This window comes from Anabrus simplex, chromosome 1 (genome assembly GCF_040414725.1).
Source record: "Anabrus simplex isolate iqAnaSimp1 chromosome 1, ASM4041472v1, whole genome shotgun sequence".
Lineage (NCBI taxonomy): Eukaryota > Metazoa > Arthropoda > Insecta > Orthoptera > Tettigoniidae > Anabrus > Anabrus simplex.
In genome coordinates this window covers 642,483,319-642,505,871 of record NC_090265.1, presented here as the reverse complement: position 1 = coordinate 642,505,871, position 22,553 = coordinate 642,483,319, and the positions used below count along the sequence as shown (strand labels likewise).

Sequence of the window (22,553 nt, the reverse complement as noted above, 5' to 3'; positions counted from 1 at the left end):
ATATCTCCTAAACGGTTTATGATATTAAGAAACGGTTTGCGCCATCAGACGCCTCATTTATCGCTCTACATATTTGTTTCTAAACCACTTCCTCGTATCTCCCATATTAAGGGGGTAAATTGAGATCAAATTTTGAATAGGGTGAAATTTGGGTGCATTTTTAACATTTTACATTACTTTTTGCCTACTTATGTATAAGCTAGAATCATGAAATTTGGTACACACATGTCCCTTAATGGTGCCAGTGTGCGCACACAACGTGATGATCCTATCATTCTTATAAGTGTGTCAAACAATGAAATATACTTGTAAAAATCACCAAATTTACGAACAATCCAGAAATACGGCCAAATTTAACGTATAAGGGAGAGAGATACGACAAAATGTCACAGGACCAAAGTTGTAGATCACTCCGAATTGAAGAGACATTGTGCCATCCGTTTTGTGATACGACTTACCGTTTAGCCAAAAAATAGCTCAAAAGAATGTCTGCACAGTCATTAAAATTGCCTCCATATTTCGATATCTTTGGGGGGGTAAAAAGTGAAAAATTTGAACATCTTGGAATTTTCCCGTCGGTTAGGGACCAAAAGCTATAATTTCACCAAATTTCAATTGTCTACTTCGTCTGGCAGGTTGTGCCGCCATTTTGATTTGGGGGGATAGGGGATAAAAATGAGGAAATTCTCGAAAATTTTTAAGCCCACGAAACCTATAGGTTATCGTTTTGGATATACTATACGACTGTGTTCTTATGCTGAGCCCAAAATTTGAGCCCCCCCAGCGTGCCCCCTTCAGGGAATTTTGAGAATTTCCGATTTTTCTAGGGATCCTGGGGGCATCAGTTTCCTCCGTACCAAGTTTCAAATTTCTGAGATTTCTGGAAGTGCCTCATTAATTCACGTCTTTTTTCATTTTTAAATATTTATATATACATCGCTCCAGCCCGACTTGCTTTTATATATATAGATGACAGATAAGCATGAGCACGTTGAAAAGTGCAGACTTCCACTTCGAGATTCATATCTCCTAAACGGTTTATGATATTAAGAAACGGTTTGCGCCATCAGACGCCTCATTTATCGCTCTACATGTTTGTTTCTAAACCATTTCCTCGTATCTCCCATATTAAGGGGGTAAATTGAGATTAAATTTTGAATAGGGTGAAATTTGGGTGCATTTTTAACATTTTATATTACTTTTTGCCTACTTATGTATAAGCTAGAATTACGAAATTTGGTACACATATGTCCCTTAATCGTGCCAATGTGCGCACACAACGTGATGATCCTATCATTCTTATAAGTGTGTCAAACAATGAAATATACTTGTAAAAATCACCAAATTTACGAACAATCCAGAAATACGGCCAAATTTAACGTATAAGGGAGAGAGATACGACAAAATGTCACAGGACCAAAGTTGTAGACCACTCCGAATTGAAGAGACATTGTGCCATCCGTTTTGTGATACGACTTACCGTTTAGCCAAAAAATAGCTCAAAAGAATGTCTGCACAGTCATTAAAATTGCCTCCATATTTCGATATCTTTGGGGGGTAAAAAGTGAAAAATTTGAACATCTTGGAATTTTCCCGTCGGTTAGGGACCAAAAGCTATAATTTCACCAAATTTCAATTGTCTACTTCGTCTGGCAGGTTGTGCCGCCATTTTGATTTGGGGGAATAGGGGGAAAAATGAGGAAATTCTCGAAAATTTTTAAGCCCACGAAACCTATAGGTTATCGTTTTGGATATACTATACGACTGTGTTCTTATGCTGAGCCCAAAATTTGAGCCCCCCCAGCGTGCCCCCTTCAGGGAATTTTGAGAATTTCCGATTTTTCTAGGGATCCTGGGGTCATCAGTTTCCTCCGTACAAAGTTTGAAATTTCTGAGATTTTTGGAAGTGCCTCATTAATTCACGTCTTTTTTCATTTTTAAATATTTATATATACATCGCTCCAGCCCGACTTGCTTTTATATATATAGATGCTGAGTTCCATCAATATATGTGTCGCCGTTTACCCGCTATGTTGTTGATAAGAGCCGTTCGATATGGTAACCTTATTGTCGTAAGAGCAATAGCCTTCTGTTTTCTTGACGTGGAATGAGCTATAAGGCAAAAATTCGCTTTCACGATAACTGCTGAAAGTCGCCTCGGTCAGACTCCAGCCATCCATTTTTGGTTTCCTAGTCCTCTTTAAGATACATTACCTGGCGTTTATGTAATCTACGTCGATATCTTACTTACTTACTTACTTACTTACTTACTTACTTACTTACTTACTTACCTAGCCTTCGCGCTCTTTTAGTACTAACTTACATTTTCGCCTATAAACGTGCCGTAGAGCATGCTTCAGATCATAAGTTCATTGACGCAGTCCTGTCTGGGAATACTTCCGTTGTATGGGATTTTCTTTCTTGAGACATGCTAACTAAACGAGTGAGTGACACGTGTAAAAACAAGAACAACATGCCATGCTATTTCTTACTTCAACGAATGAAGTGAGAGGAAAGTAAAAATTCTGTTTACACGTATTTTGTTCTCATACACTTATGGAAGTTTCAGATCACCAAATATCACTGACAGAACTTAAGTATCCTAGACAGACTGGCTTAAATGGAACTCCGCTCTGGGATTTGCTTGGCCCAGCTCCAGTTCGGAATAATTTCTCGCTACTCACTGCGTATGTCACTGTTACTCAACCGCTAAGTCCCAGTCCGACGCTGGGCCTGGGAATCATTTAAGAAGAAAGTCATCTTGTGCTCGCACGTGACTTCGGTTTGTTTACTCTAAGCCAGGAGACTTACAGTTCTACATAATATACTCGCTTTCGCTCGTTGGGGGCTCCGCCCCCAAACCCCCACTTCCTCTACATTGGAAGTGGTCATTTGGAGAACGGCTGTAACAAACCAGTACGTCATTACGAAAAGGGGATTGCGGCACCATACGACGCTTATTTTCGCGAACATATTTGGTCATATAATATTTTCTCGTTCAGTAGCCTATATTGACGATTTATTGCAAAGATAGAAGTAAACGTTTCGACCTTCTGAAAATTGCGATGTAACGGTACGTCGTGTCGAGATGGAGATTGGGCCATCAGATGACGGCACTTCTAGTCGCCCAAAGTTTTGCCTTAAGGCATTTTGTCGTATCTCGCTTATTTGTACCATAGAAGGAAGTGAATATTTCGATCAATGTAAAAGTTCGTCCGCTTTTCACAATTTGAAAAATTATTTTCCGAACTTAGCAGACAGCTACAGTCTTGAAACTTGGCAGGCGTATCGAGAATGAAACAGCCTACAATGTCGGTTATTTTAATAGCTATGTGACAGCGGAATTTCACGTTTATAGCTCATCGCAAGTCTGTCTCGATGCATTAGTTTAATATGACCATAGAATCTTAGCCTGCGTTTTCTAATATCACTGAGAATATTTGTGTATTGTCTGATTTCCTGTTGGTATTGTCCGTTGGTGAGTTTCGGGCCTATTATTATTATTATTATTATTATTATTATTATTATTATTATTATTATTATTATTCCTGGCGTTATCCTAATTACTAGGGGTCGGATTAATCTCAGTTTTACGACCGGATGCCTTAGGCCTATCTGATGCCAAGCCAATGTGGAAGGGATGTAGGGCCTACCCATAATTGCGTGTTTCTGTAGTGGTTGGTAGTGTGTTGTGTTGTTTGCAAACGAGAATATATATTTAAAACGAATACAAACACCCAGTCACCGAGGCAGAGAAATTAACTACACGCGGTTAAAACCCTCCGCCCAGCCGAGAATTTAACCCGGGACCCTCTGAAACGAAGGTTAGCACGGTGACATTCTGCCAAAGCTGCGTGATTTGCTCAGTGGTTTAGCTGTTGGCTTCCCATCCGGAAGGCTGGGGTTTGGATCCCGCTTGATTCTAGGTTGAGATTGTCATCTCAGTAACTTGGCTTCAGGAAGGGCATCAGGCCTTAACCCCTCGGCAAAAACCAAAATGAGCCTGTGTGGCTCCAGCGACCTCGGAAATACCTGAGATAAGGTGAAGAAAATAATAATAATAATAATAATAATAATAATAATAATAATAATAATAATAATAATAATAATAATCTGTGCCTGGGAAAAAAAATCTCCCCTCCATCCATTTACCGCACCTCTGTAATGCCCGAGTGAAGACTGTGGGGTGTGTGTAATAAAATTAGGGAATATTGTTTGGCATGCTATTGGCTAGTGGTATCTCAGTGTCTCACCCTTCGCACCAGTAAACGACATTGGCTCTGTAGCGGTTTGGTGGGAGGGCGATGAGAGGAGGCTGTTGGTGTTCACGTATTTTGCGAGCGTTCATTGGATTTGCCAGACCGCAAGCGATGCCTTTCCTTTCCCAACCCTAGTGGCCAAGGTTGATGAAGGAGTGGGGATATGAACGCTAGGGCGTGGAACTGTGGAACTACAAAGGCAGAGCACTATAGAAGACATTGGGATAAAGCAATATGGGTTGATGACCTAGATGTTAGGCCTCATCACTAAAGCAATATTGGATCATGGCTCAAGTGGTTTGTTTTATTCACATTACTTTTGTTGTTCAGGAACCCGTATGACGCGCTCAGTCATCAGTTTCGTGGAGGGCAAGTCTCTGCGCATTCATTGACGATTAATATTTAAAATAAAGACTGTGTCATTATCTTCATTTTTCGATTGGTAAATGCAGATATTCATCTCCTGACCGAGAACTTTCGATTGATATAAATAGAATAGATATTTACTTGAGAAAGAACTAGGAGAATATCAAGGAGGTTTCAGACCCTGGAGGCGCTGTTCTGATCAGATCATGATTCTGAAGTTGATAATGGACTATAACAGGAGAAGAAACAGAGATATGGTGATGACATTTGTATGTTTCAAGAAAGCTTACGATTGCATCCACAGAGAATCTCTGTTTAAAATTTTGAGACATCTTGGACTACACCCCAAGTTAATAAACATGATAAAATTGACTCTCACTAACACCAAATCAAAAGTGAAGTTTAGAGATGAACCATCAGAGACATTTGAAATTAAAACTGGACTACGGCAGGGAGATGGGCTCTGTCACCACTAATAGGCTACGTAATTGTGCTCTAGAAATGGTAATGAGGGAATGGTTTAGGAAATGTCCCCCAAAAATAAAGATTGGCCGAAAAATCAAAACAAATTGCTTGGGTTTCGCCGACGATTTAGCATTACTTGCAATGGACATAAAAGGAGCAAAAACCCAGACATCAGAACTTCAAAACATTGCAAATAAAATTGGCCTCAAAATCTAATTAAGAAAAAACAGAAATTATGTCCCAAAAACCAACACAACTAAAAGAAGTTACCATAAATGGTAAAAATATCAAAATAGTAACTCAATTTAAATATCTTGGAGAAGTAATAACACATAACCTAAATGAAAAAGTCTCAATCCAAACAAGAACAAATAGACTAGCTAAAGCACAAACATTAACATGGGATATCTACAAAAAGAAATGTCTGTCAATAAATGCAAAAATAAAACACTACAACACAGTTATAAAACCGGAAGCTACATATGCAGCAGAAACACTTTTTCACCTGAATAAACAACCAAAGACTGACAGACTTCAGAAAATTGAAAGGAGGATTGGAAGAACCTGCATCAACAAACATACCAGAAAGATGTCCGGCTCCATGGCTAAATGGTTAGCGTGCTAGCCTTTGGTCACAGAGGTCCCGGGTTCGATTCCCGGCAGGGTCGGGAATTTTAACCACCATTGGTTAATTTCTCTGGCACTGGGTGTATGTGTCGTCTTCATCATCATTTCATCCTCATGTCGCGCAGGTCGCCTAAGTGAGTCAAATCGAAAGACTTGCACCTGGTGAGCTGAACATGTCCTCGAACACTCCCCGCACTAAAAACCATACTCCAGTTCATTTTACCAGAAAGATGGACTGGGAGGACCGCAAAGCCCGAACAATCCCTTCAAAGAGAACTGAACGATGGACTAGTGATCCTATGCGGTCATAAAAGAAGACTAAGAATAGATATTTATCTCCTAACCGCGATGTTTCGTAATATCGAAAGAAGTATTCTGACAGTAAGGGCTGGAGGGAGGAGCATTGCACGGTGTTGCCACATTCCTGCATTCCGTTCTCTTTCCTCTCGTTTGCGGTTCACTTGTTCATTCAGACTGCTCAGAAGAGAGGTGTGGCAACTCCAAGCAACTCGACCCGGCCAGCAGGCTTATCTCCATGGCAACCGCAGTGGACACGCCCACGTTTCCACGGAAACCATCCCCCTACTCCCTTCTTCTCACCCAGGTAGGCAGTAAACGGACCTCCCTCTAAGAAATGTCAGAACGCAGCTTTCAATATTACGGCAATAGTAGAATTTTGTGTAGTTTAATGGGTGAAAGAACTGTGGCCAACTAGCCGTACCCAAGTGAATTACGAGGTTTCTTTCTATTGTTATCTTCTCCAGTGTCAGTTCTTAATTGGTAGCAATTGAAATATCTGTAGACCTATTCCTCTCGATGAGGCTTCCTAGCCGAGACGGTAAAGGCGTGCTCGTTTCAACAAAAAGTACATGGGTTTGATTCCCCGTCAGCAAGTCGAAAAATTTACGACAGGACTAGGCCTACTTCCTGGAGTTTACTCAAGCATATTCCAGAAATGAGTACCAGGTTAAATCTTGGCATCAAAAGTAGCTGGGTATAGAACTAGCCACTCGGTCCTATTTAGTTCCAAGGTTACGGATAGTGGAAGTCTTTACTTTCCACAGCTACAGGGTCGTTGATATCATGTACGGAGATATCTTTCCTTTTTAAATTTAGAAATTACATTTCGATCCGTTTTAATAATAATAATAATAATAATAATAATAATAATAATAATAATAATAATAATAATAATAATGTGGCCTCCGGAGAGGCCGGTGCAGGTCTTTTGATTTGACGCTCGTAGGCGACCTGCGCGCCTTGATGAGGATGAAATGTTGATGGAGGCGACTCATTGGCCCTACACCCAGTCTCCGTGCCCGAGAAATTAACCAGTTATGGTTAAAATTCCCGGCCCTGCCGGGAATCGAACCCGGGTCCTCTGTGACCAAAGGCCAGCACGCTAACCATTTAACCATGGAGGCGGACTTCCGTTTAGATGCGGTTAACCAAACCTGGACACAAAAATATTGATAAACATTCTTATTCTCAGTGTTTTAGTATTGTTTAGTAACGCGAGGTTGTTCTTATTGTTATGGGGATTCTGGTGGAGAATGGCGTGGCCCGTAATTACCCCCCACCGCCCCACTCCGAATCACTCGATAAACTTCGGCAGATATTTCATCGTAGGTCAGTGGGAACTGCTAATTTGACCTTGATGCGTACTATGATTACTATTACTTTGATTACTATGATTCATTATGCTTTTGTCTTGATGAAAGCATGTATTTACTGTCGCCTGACATGGGTGTCTGGTATTTAAATAGGCCTATACTTAAATACGGATTGATTGTGCAGAGATTCGAATCCAAAAGCTTGAATGAAAGAAGCGACTGCCAAACAGCTTTTCCAGATGGCCACGTTTTTATAAACGTTTCAAAATACTACGGACCATTTACCATTGAGTGAGGAGTGATTTGGTTAGAGTAGGCCTACTGTTCGAATCTCAACAGATGCCCACTAGTTTTAAGTGGTCCGATTTTTTGGTTGTCTGTAGACAAGCATGTTCTTAATGAATGAAATATCGCTACTTTAACACATAAGAAACACCGTTTTTCTTTCATTTGCCATGCTCCGTGTTTTTCAGTTTCACTTGAATAAGTGATCAGAACTCCATTTTGGAAGCTTCTGGAAGATATGTAAAAGGAAGAAAGAGTGAGCAGGATTCAAGTACGGATACATGGCGTTTAGAACAGACCTAGGATACACAGTGCATCATTCGAAGGAGATATAGTATTCATATCAGAAACGAGGGATAGAACAGAATGCTTATCGGTATCGGCGCAAGAGAAAGCAGATAGATAGCAAAAAACTACAATGTAGAATAGACTCTGGCATAGGGATTTACGGTTCACGAACTTGATAACTGGTTGGAGGGTTCAGTGTTTCATAAGAGATATTATTAATATATCGTCCCAATTAATTGCAAATGCACATAGCATTATAGACATAAGAACCATACAAGTTATTAGATATATTACTTCACGCACTTTAAATTCTCGGGACTGTCGACGATGAAGTCCAAAACCTATAGGCTACATGAAGCAGCATATAATGAATTCACAGGTTTCACTATGATGTCATTCTTGAAGACTGTTCTCCTCAAAAGTCTGCACTGCACCTGGCGATTATTCGGCTGAGACTGTGAATTCGGTCAAATACTTCAGCGTGAACACAATGTAGCCTACACCATTCGGCCGAGTAAAATGACTGAGTGAGTTTGTAAAAACCGTTCCTAGGTTTTGGGCGAATTAATGCCTCCACCGCCTGTAGCAGTAAATTCGTTGGCATGTTCGGTCTGTCTATAGGCTTACAGTTATTGGCTAATGCCGAGGATGTATACAAAAAATTTCGTGTGTTTATGCCCCTGGTATAGGCTAGAATAAATTTGTTACTTTCATTGACCAGTCTTACTATAGTCTCATCCTCGGCTTTGACAGTATGAAGTGTCTGAGGTATGAGGGATGTTAGCAATGTCATTGCTTAAACAGCCAGTCCCTGTTATCTTAGCCTATAAGTAATAAAAGGCCTGTCCAATAGCCACTCATAGCTGTCATCCCTGTGGATGCTATATTTGCCGCTGGAGGCGCTGCAATTCAACCTCACCTCGGTTGGCGGTATTTCTACACGATGTATGCTTACGGGTGACGTCGTATTGTTAAAATACGTCAATTAAATTATGATGATGTACTGTTGCATAGGCCTATACCGTTTTTTAAACAGTGTTCTAGAAATAAAGTTCCTGGAACAAGTTTCCATGAATTCCCTTGCCAAGAGCCAACTAGGGAATTATGGATTAAAGAAATAAGCAGACAAGGTATGGTACAGTAAATTTTCAGATCATGTGACTGCAAAAATTAGGTTACTGCTCCTGTTCTGATGATAACAATTTCCTTATTCTGTTGTGTAGGTGGTACCAAGGATAAGTTATGGAACCCTTGTGACTGCTCCGTCATGTGCAGTAGGCTAATCACTGTATGGAATGTGACTACAAACCTGAACTAAAGCTAAAGCGGTTAAAGCCTGATGTGGTGCCCAGCGTCTTTAGTGATTACCTGCCAAGTAAGAAAATTAAACTCTCAGTGCCAAGAAGACGTATTGTAAAATCAATTATACCCAGAACATCCCCCAATGCTGATTCTTTTCCGAATAATTATTGTGCTCATGATGCGCCCCCCCCCCCCCCCAACTGGTATCTCAAACGGTAGTGGTTTAGCCAATAAAGATGTGTCTACACAAAGAAAGTTTCATGTGCGACATACAAACTCGCGGAATAGGACAATACAAACACTGCATAGGCCACTTCGACGTGCAAGGCAGAAGATATCTGCACTAAGGCGTTACCAACAGCAAATCAAAAAACAAGTCGATAGGCTAGAGAAAATAAATCGTCGACTGTAATCTACACGCAGTTGAGGCTTCGAGTGCTGAAGCGAATTTAAAAGCAAAGTTTCTACAAGAACAGCTTAAAGTATTTGTACAAAAAAGCCCAAGTGGAGTGATATAACTGCCAGGTATTGCGTTATCTGGCACAGTACTTTCGCGGCAGGTTACAGATCTATACGAATTAGTGAACTGTTTAAGCTTGCCTTCTAAGTCTGTTATAAAACGTGATGTTGGAAGCACTGCTGGTGTAATGGTTACAAGCTTAATAGTAAAGAGACTGCACGAAGAAGCAAAATGCACCGAGGGAATAAATACATTTGGCTCGATTATTGTAGATGAGATGGCTCTTCAACCCCGGGCGCTTTACTGTAAAGCAGCTGATGAAGTACAGGGATTTGTGTCACTGGATGGACTGGAAAATGATTTAGACCTAGAAAATGTGATTGCAACAAAACTTCTGTGTTTTGTGTTCGTTGGACTTGCTTCTCATTTTAAAATCCCTGTGGCGTATTTTTTTTATTAAGGACCTGAATGTTGAAAAGTTATTGATCAAATGGAAAAGGCTTCTTTTCGAGTTGTACGTATAGTGGCAGTTAATCACTCCACAAATGTGAAACTTTTCCATTTGCTTTCTGGAGGTAGTACCCCTCTACCCGCTGAGCCACATTCCTCGGACAGCTCACGGAATGTATTTCTCTCTTATGACCAATGTCATAGTATATATTTTGAAAAATTTAAGAAATGCATTACTAGACGTGAAGAAACATTTGGTCAAGGATGGGAAACCCGTATCTGGTAGATTCATCAGGAAGTTGTAGGCCTACGACTTACAGAAAGGCATGAAAGTAAAATTAGTAAGAAGACTGACGCACAAACATGTCTACCAGACAACATTTGAGAAGATGTACGTGGGCTGAGCCGTGGATATTTTCTCTTCAGTTGTCATTTCGGCGCTCGATTTCTTGAGGCAATACGGGTCTCAGTTTGGAATAAAAGAATTTCAGGATGCTTAAGTACTATTGAGTTCTTGAAGATTGCTAATAAATGGTTCACCATCCTCAGCGTGAAGAACACTTTGCAGCATATTCGCTCTCGGAATGAAGACGCAATTCATTTCTTCTCAGCTGATGATGGAAGACTCGAATGGCTGGAGAACGACTTCATTTCCTATCTGGAACTCCAGGAGAAAGAGTCAGCAAATCCGGCGGAATTCACAAGTAAGGAAACTTATCAAGCAGCTTGTCTGACAACAAAATCTGCCGTCCTGTGTGTCGAGTGCCTGCTTGAGAATGGCTTACATTTTGTGCTAACCAGAAAATTTTCTACTGGTGAAAAAGTATATATATATATCATTTCTTGCGGCTATTTCTAGCTGAGTGCAGCCCTTGTAAGGCAGACCCTCCGATGGGGGTGGGCGGCATCGGCCATGTGTAGGTAACTGCATGTTATTGTTGAGGAGTATAGTGTTATGTGTGGTGTGTGAGTTGCAGGAATGTTGGGGACAGCACAAACACCCAGCCCTCGGGCCATTGGAGTTAACCAATGTAGGTTAAAATCACCGACCCGGCCGGGAATAGAACCGGGACCCTCTGAACCGAAGGCCAGTACGCTGACCGTTCAGCCAACGAGTCAGACTACTGGTGAAATAGAAAGCCTATTTAGTTCAGACAACTTGGATGTACCAACGACCAAACGGTTACGTGCCAGATGCAAGCGTGCCGGATGCGACCAGGCCATTATCGTGCCAATAGCGACCGAGTGGATAAGCATCGTGCCGCATGCGACCCATCAATCACTTACAATTGATCTGCATTAAGGGCTGTCACCAAGTGGCAGATTGCTTATAAGTAGCTAACTTGGTCTTTTCGAAAATAAAGGTCTGACACCGTGGTTAGCAGGTTCGAGTGCCGTTGGTCGAAAGAAAATTTTAATGTTGCTGGCTTTATGTCCCACTAACTACTTTTATGGTAGGTGCCGGAATTTAGCTCCGCAGGACTTATTTTACGTGCCAGTAAATCCACCGACACAAAGCTGACGTATTTGAGCACGTTCAAATACCACCGGACTGAGCCAGGATCGAACCTGCCATGTTGGGGTCAGAAGGCCAGCGCCTCAACCGTCTGAACCGTCTGAGCCACTTAGCCTGGATGAAAAAAAAACACAAAATCAGAATGTTGGCCGGCAGGAAAGTTGGTGGTAGACAGTTTTTAATCACTAGATGGCATGCCAAAAGCCTGGATTAAAATCCAAACCTTTTCGCAGTGCTCAAATGGAGTGAAGGGATATTATGCTGTTGATGGTGATTCGGCCGTCGCACGGTGACGTAAAGCATTGAGCAGACCCCTTGGTATTATTCGAGAGGAGTAGGCTACGTGCCAAAACCGGGTTTCATCTCTCCCTACTTCATTATCATAATCCCACATCCAGACGCGCAGGCCGCCCACGGGAGTCAGGTAGAATGACCTGCACCAAGCAAGCCGAACACGTCTTCGGACACTCCTGGTACTAATAGGACACGATAAGTAAGTAGGCCTAAGTCGTAAATAATTTCAGAGAATTAGGATTTTTTTTTTTTTGCTAGTGGCATTACATCGCACCGACACAGACAGCTCTTAAGGCGGCGATGGGATAGGAAAGGGCTAGGAATGGGAAGGAAGCAGCCCTGGTCTTAATTAAAGTACAACCCCAGCATTTGCCTGGTGTGAAAATTGGAAACCATGGAAAACCATCTTCAGGGCTGCTGACAGTGGGATTCGAACCCACTATCTCCCGGCTGCAAGCTCAGGGCCGCGCGCCTCTAACCGCATGGCCAACTCGCCCGGTGGGAAAAGACGTAAACGCATCACCATGTTTCGTGTAAAACGAGTTTCCCCCAGAAGTGTTACGTAAAGTAGGGGCAGTAATTGCTTGTAGGACTTTATTGAAATGGCATTGCACTTCGTTTAGCTTACCTTATCTTGGGTGATGACAATTTGCTTGTCAACGCCGGTCGCATCCGGCACGGTTACAGATTATGCGGTCTCTAGTGGCACATGTCGCATACGGCACGGTCGCATCTGGCACGCCACCGACCAAACAAACGCTGCAAATGTTACCCAGGCCCTACATAAAATGTTAACAACTGGACTTGTTTAGTGCATCTCTCGCGGGAAATTTAGCACCTGAATCCGCTTGCAGTGACTGGATGGCAACATCTAACTCAACAGGAAAACTTACTAGCTCAACAATTCACGCGAATGAACAGGCAGCAACGAATCCAGAGTTGGCAAGAAATTTTCAAACACAATTGGAGAGCATCGAAAAGAAAGCCGAAGGAGCACCATGCGTTTCTATGTCGAGTGCTGCAATGGCATATGTTGGAGGGTATTTGGTAAGAGTTGTCGAAGACCAAATGCCATGTCAAGAGTGTCTTGATAAAATTAGTAGTATCTATAGTCCATTTCCACTAACGTCATTAATAAAAATCAAAAACATAGGTGGTCTCAGGTATCCAAGGCCAGGTTTTGTTTCACTGCTGATGAAACTGCGGCAAGTAACGGACGAAATGATATCGGTAACGGTGGGCAGTCCAAAAATAGCACAAATGTTAACCGAAATACTGTCGCCACATGTTGCTAAAAATTATATTCTACAGTTTGGGAAAAGTGATCATCCTGAGGAACTCAGCAGAATAATACTGCAGAAGTTTCTGCGCCCCTCTGTCACTAAGTGCGCTAATGGCATGCCAGATGAATATCGCCGAGACTATTTCTTGAGAAAACAACATTTATGAGAAAAAAATATGAAAGAAAACGGTTAAAATCGTTCCTTTTCACTGAAAATCTACGGTTCGGCAGTAAAAATATATAGTGCAGACCTTATAACCTTTTAAATGCCAGATATTGTTAATTTCGACAGTTATATGTGTTATCTGAAATGAAAATCCACAGCTGAATTGAACTCCTAGGGGTAAAAGGTGAACATTAATTTTTATTATCTTCTACTTCATTCTGCTCAGTAACGTATATCCTGTACAGGGAGTATAGTTTAGAGGTAAATTTGTGCTGGTTTTAACTCCCGTTAGAAATGTTAGTGAGGTGGTACTCTAGCGTTGCAGTGATCAAAACGCGCACTGCCAGGAGGACAGCGTTTCTGAAGAGCACTGAGAGTGAGCAGGCTTTGTATTACTTGTAGGCTAAGCTGCTGTGAATGGTTTGAAAATAACGCTCATAGGGTCGGGAAGCGCGTGCATTTCAGTGGGCTTGGCAAACTGATATAACATCATCTCGCTCGGTGAGGAAAGCAACGGGAATTTACCTCATACCACATTTCCCTAGTACGCCTCTTCATAGATGCTTAACTATCTGTAACAGCTGTTAGCGGAGCTGTTTAGGATCAAAGCAGCCTTCGGGCTGAATATCCAACAACGTACAAATTGTTATGAGGCGACATGTAAAATGGTCTCAAAGTGGAATTGCCCAAGCACAGTGACTTTCCCTGTTGCTAAAAAAAGAAAAAATCGCTCGTAGCTTCTTTCTCACTGGCACAGCTTCTCTCACAGTAGTGGCCGCTCGTTTAATTTTTATCAGTTAGATTTTTCATTACCATGTCAAATTGTTCCGTATTCATTCTCAAGAACGTTCTGTGCTGTGTTGTAGTATCTTCACTTCCCAGTACTCGAAGAAATCCAACTGAGGCTTCATGAGTACCCCTTCTTAAGGTCCTTTTCCTGCTCCACATCCGCTTCTGTTCATTCGTCTTCTGATAGTTCAGTTAGCGTGGGAATAATACGATTAGCGTTGGCTTAAATCTTGAAAATGTTCTTCGTTCCCGTCCTTTTAGGGCGACCACTTATTTTGCAAATCGTCGTTGCGCCTGCGAAGTCCGCTATGTGAAATATTTTAGCTTAGAACTGTGGACGGCAAGGTTCTGTCATAGGTTCAGTTATGTACGAGTAACGTTGAAGAATTCTCTCTCTTGATGATATGGTTGCTGCGGGTCAGTATATCTGCCACATTAACACATGGCGGTTTTAGCAGGTGCATCCACGAAATGTACCTACTTGACTGCACGAAGTAGTTCCTGAACACAAACGGAAATGTACAAGTAGGGGCGAAAACAAAGTGATAACAGTCCTCCATGGTGACTTTTTTAATCACAATTGGGGAGCTTCAGTATGGTGTACGGTATGTCCTTCACGAGCATTTATCACAGTTTGGCACCTACGTGGCATGCTCCATGGTCACGTTGCGGTATCAGGTCCCATTCTCCAATGAGAGCCTGTTCGAGATCTTGGAGTCTGTGGTGGAACAGGACGCCCACGAACACTTCTGTCAAGCCTATGCCACACATGTTCGATGGGATTAAGGTCGGGACTCACTGCTGGCCATTCCATCTCTTGAATGTCCAGTTCTCGCAAGACAGCTCTGGTGATGCGCGCTACATAAGGCCTGACATTGTCTGCATAAGTACCAATTCAGGGCCAAAATCGCATGCAGCAGCCAACACATGCTGTAGCAGTATCTACTCGATGTACCCCGCAGCGGTAAGATTACCACGGACAACGACAAGATCCGTACGGCCATCAATACTGATGCCACCCTACACCATCACAGAACCTTGTCCGAATCGGTCGCCTTCCTGGATAATATTTGGCATGTACTGCTCACCACAGTGTTTCCATACACGTTGACGTTCATCTCGATTGGGCGAGTTGGGCATGCGGTTAGGGGCGCGCAGCTGTGAGCTTGCATCCGGGAAATAGTGGTTCTAGCTTTTTCCGATCCCATCGTCACCATAAGACCTATCTGTATCGGTGCGACGTAAAGCAAATATTAAAAAACGTCCATCACGCTAACTCAGGGGAAATCTGGACTCGTCTGTGAACAACACAGGTCTCCAGTGGCGAAGTTGCCAGTTGACGTGGGTACGGGCAAACAGAAGGCGAGCCGCGCGATGTTGCTGCATTAAACCGGGCACTCGAACAGGATGTCTGGGTCGTAAGGACACTTCTGTTAACCTGTTCCTTACTGTCTGGTCAGACACCGTGACTCCAGTGACCCTCCTGAGGTCTTGTTGCAGTTCTCTGGCAGTTGCTGAACGACGCCGCAGTGCACAGATGGTCAGATATCGGTTATCCTGTCGGGTTGTCATGCGTCCACGACCTTGTCCAACCCTCCTTGTGAACTGGCCTGTCTCATTGTAGCGATTCCACAAGCGGTGAATAACTGACGGAGAGACATTGAGATCCACAGCAATACGACGAAAAGTCCATCCTTCCCGGATCAAAGTGACGGCCCTTGCGTTTTGAACCTCGCTAAGATGTCTCATGGGATGTGCTGGTTTACATACAACATGCTAAAAATGTCCGCAGTAGTCTGTGTACCTCACGACACATGAACGCACCGCTATTCAGTTTGTTTTGAGGAGTCACCTGACAATTTACTGCATGGCTACGCCTACAGATGGAGTATAACTTCGATTTGACATACCCTGAGTAGCTAAGGTCTCAAGGTATGACGTACGGCCATTGGAACCCCATCTACCAAATTAACGTTCACATACAAGACGTTACAAAACATGTCCTCCTAATTTTTTAAACTGTATAATAATAATAATAATAATAATAATAATAATAATAATAATAATAATAATAATAATAATAATAATAATAATAATACCCGCCTGTCGGCAGCCCTGAATATTGTTTTCCGTGGTTTCCCATTTTCACACCAGGCAAATGCCGGGGCTGTACCTTAATTAAGGCCACGGCCGCTTCCTTCCAATTCCTAGGCCTTTCCTATCCCATCGTCGCCATCAGACCTATCTGTCTCGGTACGACGTAAAGCAAATTGAAAAAAAAAAAAAATCCGCCACTGCGGTGTAGTGGTTAGCGTGATTAGCTGCCATCCCTGGAGGTCCGGGTTCGATTCCCGGCTCTGCCACGAAATTTGAAAAGTGGTACGAGGGATGGAACGGGATCCACTCGGCCCCGGGAGGTCAACTGAGTAGAGGTGGGTTCGATTCCCACCTCAGCCATCCTAGAAGTGGTTTTCCGTGGTTTCCCACTTCACCCTCCAGGCAAATGCCGGGATGGTACCTCACTTAAGGCCACGGCCGCTTCCTTCCCTCTTCCTTGCCTGTCCCATCCAGTCTTCCCATCCCTCCACAAGGCCCCTGTTCAGCATAGCAGGTGAGGCCGCATGGGCGAGGTACTGGTCATTCTCCCCAGTTGTAGGTTATACCCCGACCCAAAGTCTGAAGCTCCAGGACACTGTCCTTGAGGTGGTAGAGGTGGGATCCCTCGCTAAGTCCGAGGGAAAAGCCAACCGTGGAGGGTAAACAGATTAAGATAGGAGATAGATGATAATAATAATAATAATAATAATAATAATAATAATAATAATAATAATAATAATTAATTAATTATCGTTCAGGCCATCTATGGACCACGTTTTACAGTCTTTACGTTATTTTTCACCAGTCCTGACTTCACATTCTGCCAGTACTTCTTCATCCTTGCACTGACTTCTTTCTTCTGTTCTTCTGTGTAGGTTCTCTTCTTCTTCTTCACAAGTTCTTCCCCAGTCTCCTGAAAACCCTTGAACTCCTTCACTTTTTGTCTAAATTTGTTTCTGTCCAGTACGTCCTCTTTTTCTACTCCTATCCTGGCCAGGTCGGTCCTTACTTCCCGAAACCATTTTGGTTCCGTCTTCCTTAGGCTGAAGAAGCTGAAAATCCTTTTTGTCAGACGGTTGGTGTCCATTCTCTGTAGATGTCCATAAAATTGAAGCCTTCGCTTTTTCATCAATACCACGACTTCCTCTGTCTTCTGGTATAGTTCTTTGTTGGGTCTAAGTCTCCTCTCCCCACCTTTCATTTTCGGGCCCAAGATCTTCCGGAGCATTTTCCTCTCTTTCTTTCTGATGTTCTCTAGATCTTCCTTTCCAATCATGTCCAATGTTTCTGCTGCGTATAAGCATTCAGGTCTGATGACTGTGTCCAGATGTCTTAATTTGGCTCCATATGACAAAGCTTTCTTGTTGTAGGTGTCTCTAGTGAGCTGATACGCTGTTTCCATTTTTCTCGCTCGTTCTATCAGAGCTAGCTTCTCTGATCCATTCTCTTGAACTATTTCTCCAAGATACTTGAAGCTCTTTACTCTTTTGACTTTCCCCTCTTTCAACTTTAACATTTGGGGAGCCTCTTTGATGTTGGTCATAAATTCAGTCTTACTGTATGATATTTGCAGTCCAGTCATTTCTGCTATGCTATGGAGTTGTTCCACTCTTTTCTTTGCTATTTCTATGTCACTGGCAAAGACTGCGATATCATCAGCATATGCCAGGCAGTCTATCCGTATAGCACCTGCCCCTCTTCCAATACGGAATGCTTCTTTGTCTGGGATTCCTTCTTTCCATTTCCTTATCACCTTTTCCAAGACACAGTTAAAGAGAATTGGTGAGAGTCCATCCCCTTGTCTCACACCAGTCTTGACTTCAAAGGACTCCGATATTTCACCCACGAACTTGACCTTTGACTTGGTGTTGGTAAGTGTCTGTTTGATGATATTCCTTGTTTTACTGTCCACACCAAATTCTTCCAGTATTCCGAATAATAATAATAATAATAATAATAATAATAATAATAATAATAATAATAATAATAATGTTATTGGCTTTAGGTCTCACTAAGTACTTCTACGATTTTCAGAGACGCAGAGGTACCGAAATTTAGTCCCGCAGGAGTTTTTTTACGTGCCAGTAAATCTACCGACACGAGGCTGACGTATTTGAGCACGTTTAAATACTACCGGACTGAGCCAGGATCGAACCTGCCAAATTGGGGTCAGAAGGCCAGCGCCTCAACCGTCTGAACCACTCAGCCCGGCAGGTTAAATATTGTACGTGTTGGAGTCGATTACAATATTGTAGTTGATTGCGATAAGCCAAATTATTAGGCTACTTCTGTATTATATTTGTAAGGGCTAGAAATCGTGCGAGTTGTGTATAACAGACATTAGTGGGACGAAGGAAGTACCGAGTACATGGATTACTTTATGACTCTGAAGGAAAAACATGTTTTATGCAAGGAGAGATGCAATGAACGCCTGGGTTGCGAACCTAGAGCGTGGCCGAGCCTACATGTACAAAGGTAGAAACACGTAATCAGGAAGAGACTTATGATATTGCAGCAGTGAATAAGTGAGGTTGTAACGTTGCTCACACGCTGTATTTTTTTTGTGAAACAGTGCAGGTAGATGTGAGACGGTAATATGTCTAAAAGTTATTACATTGTGAATTGATTTGCTTTTCAAGCATCATTGCGTATAACATAATTCCAGAGTGTGGAGATAAGTTTGCTACGAGTTCTCATTTAGTAAAATGCATAATGTAAAGGCATTCAGTAGGCCCTACATGTCATCCATCTTCAAGACTAATTGCTCGTTTTGGGACAGCAGTCTGCATGATGTTCAGTGAGCTCAAATCGAGCGTTGCAACGATTTCATAGGAGGCTTTTCGAGTCACGGAGGTAGAACGTGATGCCAACTATTACTATGGGACAGAATTCTCCGGCTCCATGGGTAAATGGTTAGCGTGTTGGCCTTTGGTCACAGGGGTCCCAGGTTCGATTCCTGGCAGGGTCGGGAATTTTAACCACCATTGGTTAATTTCCCTGGCGCGGGGGCTGGATGTATTTGTTGTCTTCATCACCATTTCATCGTCATCACGACGCGCAGGTCGCCTACGGGAGTCAAATCAAAAGATCTGCACCTGGCGAGCCGAACCCATCCTGGGATCTGTCGGCACTAAAAGCCATAAATCATTTCATTTTTCATGCGACAAATGTACAAGACGATCCGAATCTTAGTAAGTAACGAGAAATCTGGGAGGACAAATAATGTAGGCCTGCTAACATATGGAAGTATACTTAAAGAAGAGGGAAGAGCAGGGGAGAAGCATAAGAGCAGAAGATGCGTCTCAAAGAATTTGGGATGAAATTAAATCTGAAGAGGACTGATTACCTGGAATGTGGTAACCAAACTGATGACACGATCACTGTGTGTGGGATTCAACTTAATAAAGTGACCCAGTTCAAATTAGGCCTACCTAGGGCCATACATCACCTCAGACCCTATGTCAGGAAGACAAGATTCAAAGCCGCATAATTGAAATGGCGTCAGGTTATTGGAGTCAGGTGTATTAGTAAAATTCCATTATATCTAAAATCTAAAGTCTGCCGCGCAGTGATCGGACTGGAGGCCCTTTATGGAGCTGAATGCTGGCCTACAACTTCGAAGCATGAACAGGCACTTCATGCGATGGCAATGAGAATGTTGCTGTCAAATGCTCGTCTAGACCATATCGGGATCGGTGTTATGCGGAAGAAATTAAAGTTTGCCGCAATCACAGAGAAAATGCGTGAATCACGCCTGCGATCGTATGGACATGTGTCCCGTAGAAGTGAAACGTCAGTTGCAAAGACTTTTCTTTTAACTGAATGTGGGGAGGGGGGGGGAGGTCGCCGATCTCGAGTGCGACCTCAAGCACTCTGGCTGGACCGGGTAAGATATGATATGCGGGACGCTATGGATCGACTGAAGTGGAGGAAGCATTGTAAGAAGGCAGACTATGTTTGAAACAGAGGGTATGAATGCCGTTCAGATGGGATTATTTGTGTAGTCTATTTCTTTTGGTGTGTTGTCTGAGATGTTTATTTGAATTTTTCTTTCCGAGTTTGTCGATTCTTGGTGGGGAAATCCGTGTCGTTCCTCATTTCTGTCGTTTTCAGGGGAAGTTTGTTAAGGCCAACAGAATACCAGATTTCCAGTTATTTACACGACCTGGGATGAGATTTTAATTTGCTCTACAACTATTATTATTTACTTTGAAGGGAACCTATAGTGAATTACGGCACCCATTTAGACCTACGCGTACTTTCGGAATATTGTTATTTAAGAGTAGAATCAGCAAGTTAAAAATAACGCCAGCTATGAGGTAAAGTAATAAAAGTATAATTACAATTGGCGCACAAGCGTGGGAGGTACTGCAACTTGTCAGGTGTAAACTAGTGACATTCCGCGTGGACTGGATTGGTGGACTGAGCTAGATGGAACATGCCTCTTCGAGCGTTATTCTTAGTTCTAAGTTTCTGTCTACTGTGATAGAGTTCTTTGGGTGTTCATGGAATAATAAATCCGTAATAGAAACATTTTGCAGCTGGTCTTACTGAATAGAGATGGTCAATGAGACAGCGCTCATAGCTGATATCTTCGTCTGGCAGTAAACCTTTTGCAAGTAGGCAGACATGCATCATACTTTTGGAATTCTGGTGTACGGGCTCGCTCTGCATTTTGCCCTGTTTTACGGCCGGATATTCCTGGCGCCAACCCTATAGGGGGGGGGGGGTGTCATTAATATCGCGTGTTTCTGTAGTGGTTGGTAGTATGGTGTTTTGTGTGAAGATGAAAAGGAGGGTGTTGGGACAGACACAAATACGCAGTTCCCGAGCCATAGGAATTAATCAGAAGCGATTAAAATCCCCAGTCCGGCCGATAATGAACCCAGGACCCTCTGAACCGAAGCCACAACGCTGACCATTCAGCCAAGGAGCCTTAACGAATGGACATGGTAGTGATAAAAAAAAAGGGGGTATAAGAGTGATGTGTGGAAAATATACCGGTATTTACTTTATATCGACTAAAAGCGGGGAGACCGCAGGTTATGTTAAAAAATACTTTGCCGGGCTGAGTGGCTCAGACAGCTAAGGCGCTGGCTTTCTAAGCCCAAGCTGTCAGGTTCGATCCTGGCTCAGCCCGGTGGTATTTGAGGGTGCTCAAACAAGTCAGCCCCGCGTCGGTAGCTTTACTGGCACGTAAGAGAGCTACTGCGGGACGAAATCCCGGCACCTCTGCGTCTCCGAAAACTGGCAAAGTAGTTGGTTAACGAGGCCAGGTAGCTGCGCTGAGCGGATCGTATAGCTATTCGGGAGATGGTGGGTTCACATCCCACTCTCAACAGTCCATAAAATTATAGTCCGTGGTTTACCATTTTAAGGAGCACAGTACTTTATGAAAGGGGAAGCTGGACATTAGGGAAGCAGGAGGGGAGCTGCTTTGAAGCAGTAGAATTGAGGATATGGTGCAAAATGACAATAACGGGCTGAACTGAATTTAAAACATCGAGAGGTATTAAGGGAAGTAAGGGGGGACACAAGATTGTTAAAGGAACGGGAAGTAGGGAAATCACGTTGAATGGACATATCATTAGACACAACACCTTCATTGATAATATTTTCGAAGGCTAAATGTTACGGAAGAAAGCGGGAAGTCTACGTAAGAAAATACATCAGGAGGACATAGGAAGGGAATGAGATCTAAATGTTACACGAAGATAGAACGATCAGCGGAGAATAGAGGTTATGTTGACAAGGCCTCTCCTTTAGGTCATGATTGATTGATTGATTGATTGATTGATTGATTGATTGATTGATTGATTGACGGTTTGACCAACAGTCAGATTAATATGAGGTTCCTAGCTTCGAAGAGCGTCTTGTATTGTCTCCATCCCTCTGTGTTATTCTGTGTTTTTGCGCTAGAATCGTAAAAATACTAGGCCTAATATTAGTATTTTTACAAAGTAGCCTAATAGAAAGTCCGAGATCCTACACTCTTTGACTTCTAAAGGCCCTCATAAAACATAATTCTACGAACATCATCTTCACGTTGGAGTAAACTTGTCGTACAGTTGATCGTGAAAGTGACTAGACTGATGTTCTGTCCTTGGGGTGCCCAGCCACACAGTCATTATGCACTGCAGTCAGGAAGACGGCAGATGACGTATAGCAAAGAAGTACGCGGAGAGGAGTTGCCGAGGACCTGAGCTATTATTCAACACACAAGATGAGGCATGTGATAGAATTACATTATAACTAATTTAAGAGTAATAGAGCTCACTTCCTACTTTCCAATAT

General features: G+C 42.7%; 1 protein-coding gene across 1 annotated transcript in view; it reads left to right on the top strand.

Moving 5' to 3' along the window:
* LOC136857251 (aryl hydrocarbon receptor nuclear translocator homolog) overlaps nt 1-22,553 on the top strand; it is a 658,643-nt gene that overhangs the window by 263,331 nt on the left and 372,759 nt on the right. The gene's annotated exons all lie outside the window — the stretch shown is intronic.